General features: G+C 31.8%; 1 pseudogene; it reads left to right on the top strand.

The window, feature by feature from the left end:
• Positions 1-2,061: 2,061 nt before the first annotated feature.
• On the top strand, positions 2,062-3,870 carry LOC128176849 (uncharacterized; annotated as a pseudogene).
• The last annotated feature ends 1,597 nt before the right edge of the window (positions 3,871-5,467 follow it).

Genomic DNA, 5,467 nt, shown 5'->3' with positions numbered 1-5,467 from the left:
AGTAATGTTTTAGTGTCAATATAATTTTCGCAATGAGCTTATTTCATACAAAAATGATTTGTAGTAATACCAATGATCTTAATCTATGTTAGTACAATTAATGATGTTTCACTTCTTCATGAGCAAAGTTCACACAAAATATTTACTAATACCAGTAATGATCTTAATCTCAGTTGGTACAATTAAATGCTATTCAAGTAAAACAGTTGGATAGCAGATGAATAATTGATATCAGTAGATTTAGACGAAAGTCGTAAGTTCCTTTCTCAAACAGGGCCCTAAAGTCAACCGTTTTAACAAACTGTTCAAAATACATTTAAAGATACGTGATATAAACAGTAAGATGGCTTTAAATTTCTTGTTTTGAAAATACTACAATGGGGTTGAATTTAAAAACATGTATATAATCTATATATCATTTTAACAGTTGAATCACTACAAGAGGTATATTATCTGTTTTGGAATTCTAAAGACACATTTCTCGATATTGTGGGGCTAATAAAAGTCATGAATCATTAACCCACTTAACAATCTGATTGCATCACTGATTTTTCTCGTACTCGGGAAGTAAGATTAAATTATACACGACATGGGTGAATTTATAAGAAGATAAGCAATATCATCTTTTTTCTGTATAGCTCAGTTTGCATGAAATTTAGCAGAAAAAGTTTTTCTGAGAAATTAAGATTTCTGATTTTTCAAATAAAACCCAAAACACTCCTTTAATATTCATAGATAAATCAGATCATCTAAAATAGAAACGCTATAAACTTTGAGACAATCGTGTACAAAGTAATCATTCATAGTAACATCAAAAATATCATAGATTATTAATTTACGTAAGTGCAGAACAAATCGATAGAGTATTTCCCTTAACCATCATACAGAGCTCTTCTTCTTAAAGATTAACACAGTCTAAAAAACAACCATCAAGCCTCCTTTACTAGAGTATAACATACATGTATACAACGTTCTAAGGGAGCTTAAAGAATTCATAGCCATACATTTATATCATACTTTAAGGATGACGTTTACTCAGAAAAAAATCCACTGATGATAATAAAGATATAGACATTTAACTGCAATGGTTTTTTTTTCACTTTCAAAAAGTAGGTCAATGACCTACTTTTTGAGCTAATGGTCATTGAAATTTTTTTGAACAATTAAGAATATATAATCTCTAAAAATTGTATACCACGACTGAGATTTTTTTAATCATGAAATTGGTACAAATAATTACACTATTCGAAAAATGAAATACAGTCTGTGAATGGCAGTGACACTAAATAGATAAAAAACATAAGGTTTTCAGATATAATTTTTAAAAATATTTCAGTCCGAATTTCCTCTATAAGTTGTCAAATACTAGACCATTTTGATTCAATTTAACAAAAGATTCAATGATTTACAAAATTTTTATAGTTTTTAATTACTTATATTGACCATATTCTGCTGGCATAAAAGGTTTATGAGGCCAATGCAATGATCAAATGTTGGAATATGGTGTCTTTATCATTTGTAGCATTTTTAAAAAAAAAATTAATTGCGTGCCATACGATTATGTTAATGATTAAAAGAGATAAAACCAACAGAAAACATGCAAAATTACATTGATTCAGATTTAAAATATTTAGTTTTAATGATCAGTACTACCAAAACTATTTCAGCGGATAACAAATCTGCAATATTTATTCTGAATTTCCTCTGTTTGCTATACGTCCAATTTTTGTTTGAGACTTATTCCATAATAAGATAAAAGTACTGAATGTTATATCAATAATAATTAATTTTATAAACAACTTTTGTGTTTAGAACAAATTTTACTCATGACATTGAACTTTAAGATCCAAATTTGACAACTCAAGCCATGAGTAAACAACATCCTTACTAATTTTTCTCCTCTTCGATAGTGTTTCATGGAGGTTTGATTAAATTAAACTAAATTGAGCCAAGCAACAACTGTGTAAATGCATTTGATCGGTAAATTTTATTGAGTAAACAGTGGTGCTTGAAAACTACCTGCATTAAAATGATATTTTTTTTTTGGCATACAGTTAGTACATGTATATATGTGATGATGTTGACTGATACATGGGGAGAGGCAACAAGAAATCGTATGACTCTGATTATGTCCCTGAACGGTTCCAGAGTTTGTTCTAGATATAGCAATCTCTTTGAAAGTCTGTGTCGGTATAATAACGAATTTGGTATGAGTTAACGAAGTCGAATTTTAGATCAATAATATTAAATGTACATGTACATTGTACATGAGAGCCTTGTTTGATCCAAGTACAAACAAAATGGTACGGATAATGAACCTGTCCTTTAAAGAATTGTTTCTGATAAAAAAACTAAGTAAAAGGATCAGAGTCAAAATTAAATCGAACCGAATTTACAAAATAACATAAATATTAACAGAACAACCACCCCCCCCCCCCCCCAAAAATAAAAATCACAAATACGTTAAATCACAATTGCTTTTGTTTGTGGGTGTTTTTAATTATTGAAAAATCTAAATATTTTATCGTGTAAAAGATGTGCCAACGTCCCTGTTAATGTTATAATCAACGGATATGCAAAGGGATTCAGTAAAAAAAAAAAACATAGTAAAAATTGGACCTTTCCATTACGGAAACTAATCATGCATGAAACGCCGTACTAGTATTTGATAAAGGGGAATGACGGTTACTGGATTGTACGTGGGATGCTGGTTATATCAATGGCAAGTCTTTTCACTGGCGCGAAGACTTCTACTTCCTTATGGACCCAGAGTATTTTATAAGCACGCACCTGCAATACACGAACACCGATTTGGCCTCTAGCGAATCATGTCAGCTTCTAAATAAACCTGTGGATCTCGAAAAATTTATTAAATCGGTCTAACTAGATGAAGCTTCCGTCTACTTCGGAGTTTTCCCTCGTTCTCATAAGGACGCAATAATACACATGGAAAGAAAAATTGTATAGAAATACAAAACTTAAATTCTGATGAGATTGTAAATGCATCGATAACTTTTAAAAAAGAAGAAAAAAGCAAAGAGTACAAAATTTGCGTAGCAACAGAAAAATTCAGACAGGACATTGTCAAATTTTACGTGCGGCCACTTCGACCCGGTAGTTACAAGCTCAGTATGTTTATCGCTGCTTCTGGTGCATGAAAAGAAGAAAATGTCTCAGATGTTTAAATATTAAATAAAGTGCGACAGTGTTATGGACAATTTGGTTTCGTTTCCAGACTATCGACATATATATGGTCCTAAACCGGAATACATGGGGCTAGGATTTGGAGAAGGTTTTAAAGACGAATCTTTTTACACCACTGATTCTGGGGAACATGATATCGTACTTCTAACCCATAGCCAAATGCCGGTGCTACATGTATGTACGCTAGATGATGCAAATTCCACCAAAATACAGAACGCAGTGCTTCAACAACGCACTAACTGCTCAATTTTTTCATCAGTCAAGCTTCAACAAAAAGGGTTTAACTTAATCATATTTGCAAAATATTTTTTCAAAGAAAAAAGAAAAGGAAAAGAAGTATGTTGAAGCAATTACCTACACGATTCACTGCAAACTTGTGCGGGCGAATTCATGTCATACCTTGTATAAAATAAAAGCAAAGTCGCCAAGTATCAGGTTATCCTTCAGGAACAAAGAGTGAAAGAAATTCCCGCCAAAAGCTCCGTGGTTTTTTGGTTTTCCTCAGCATTTAAAAAATCTGTACACTTTGAGAAACAGTCTTTAAAAAATCACACGACAGTGACGATTGTGAATTCACTGTTAATACACCTCGGAAACGATGTAAAATTAAACGGAAGTGAGGAAGAAAGCGGAAGTAGAACTGCTTTATTACCAAATAACTTATAAACACAGCGCTTCTTACTCTTTTACCTTAATCCACTACTAACTTTTCCGTGGGTTTGTAATTTTCAGATACTAAAATATTCGTTTATATTCCGTAATAAGATATGTGGGATTGATATTGATAACGTAAATAAATGTAACTTTTAAGTTGATAACATTTATCAACTGTTTATCACATATCTTTTATTAACACTTCGAAATTTACAAACTTTATTGGCTTGTAAATTAATTAATTTAGAACCATTTTAACAAGAGCTTGGACTTTGGGTAGATGTGTCAAACAGCAATGTGATGTAGGCCTGTCTATTTCATTGCTGGCTACTCAGCCATTGCTCTTTGAAATCAACAAGATTTGTCTGCCTTTTGAGCTAAGACTACGCAATTGGTGCATATTTCGCTTGAAACTGCGTCATTTTCAACTTGTTTTGACCCAAGAAATAGATAGCTACGTCCAACGGAAAGTCCAAGATCTTGTTAAAATAGTTCTATAACAGTATTGATCTAACAAGATCTCACAAAAAAGGGTCAAGACAGTTGTCATGCCTGCCATTATGCATTTTTTTATTCTAATGTACAATAAACTAAGTCAATGTATAACTTGATTTTCATTTTAATGGCAAATATGATAAACAGAACATAATGGAGATTAAACTGTAAAAGACACCCCCCCCCCCCCCGAAAAAAAAAATAGTATTACTTTCAATTCATTTTCAAGAAAAAATAATAAATTGAATATATTGAAGCAATATTAAATTGCAAGAATAATAAAAAAAAATATAACAAAGTTTTCGTGTACCCGATCTTCTTTGATGAAAGCCCTGTCTGGTTCCTGCTTTACTAAATATGAACTATGTGACATTCTAAACTTTCACCGCACAAGATCGTAAAAAGAGGAACACTAGTGGAAGCAATTAACAAACTACATAGCGGCCAAAATATCGACCAACATTTTGAATTGTACATGTTGATTGATTTGAAATGTACATGTTACATTCGTGGTGAAGAATACTCATCCTATTCAAGAATGATGTTTATGAATATGAAATAATTCAATCTATTATGGATTAAAAAATACTATTTGACTTGTTTTTTGTAAGTTCAATATTTTACGAAGCAAATATTGTATACAAGGAAATATTCGCCTCCTCAACAGTATTATTTTCGCCTCGTTCGCCATCGTTGTCAGTGGGGGAATTTAAGATTGGGTGAATTCCAATGTGTTAAATTATTTCACTTTAAACACACCTGGACAACAAGACGGGGCGGGACCGTTTGCAATTGAAGAATGGCGGAAAAAAAGTACACAGAAGCAGGTAAAACATACAAAATTACAATTTCCTATAAGATATTGTAAAAAGATCGTTATGACAAATAATGCAAAATTTGCTATATTTTGTGGTTTAGAATTTGTTGCAAAACTGAGCGACCCCGTAAATATCCCTACAGTAAGATGGAATACAGACAACTGTCTGAAATAGTCTTGCATGCATTAATGATTGGATGGACATTTCATATAACTACATGTACATGTTTATAGAGCATTACAAAATAAATGCACACAGTATCTTTTCAGAAGACTACAACTTTTTGTAAATACAAT

The sequence above is a fragment of the Crassostrea angulata genome, chromosome 3 (genome assembly GCF_025612915.1).
Source record: "Crassostrea angulata isolate pt1a10 chromosome 3, ASM2561291v2, whole genome shotgun sequence".
NCBI classification, from domain to species: Eukaryota; Metazoa; Mollusca; class Bivalvia; order Ostreida; family Ostreidae; genus Magallana; species Magallana angulata.
The sequence above is the reverse complement of the archived record's forward strand: the minus strand, read 5'-3'. Positions and strand labels throughout refer to the sequence as shown.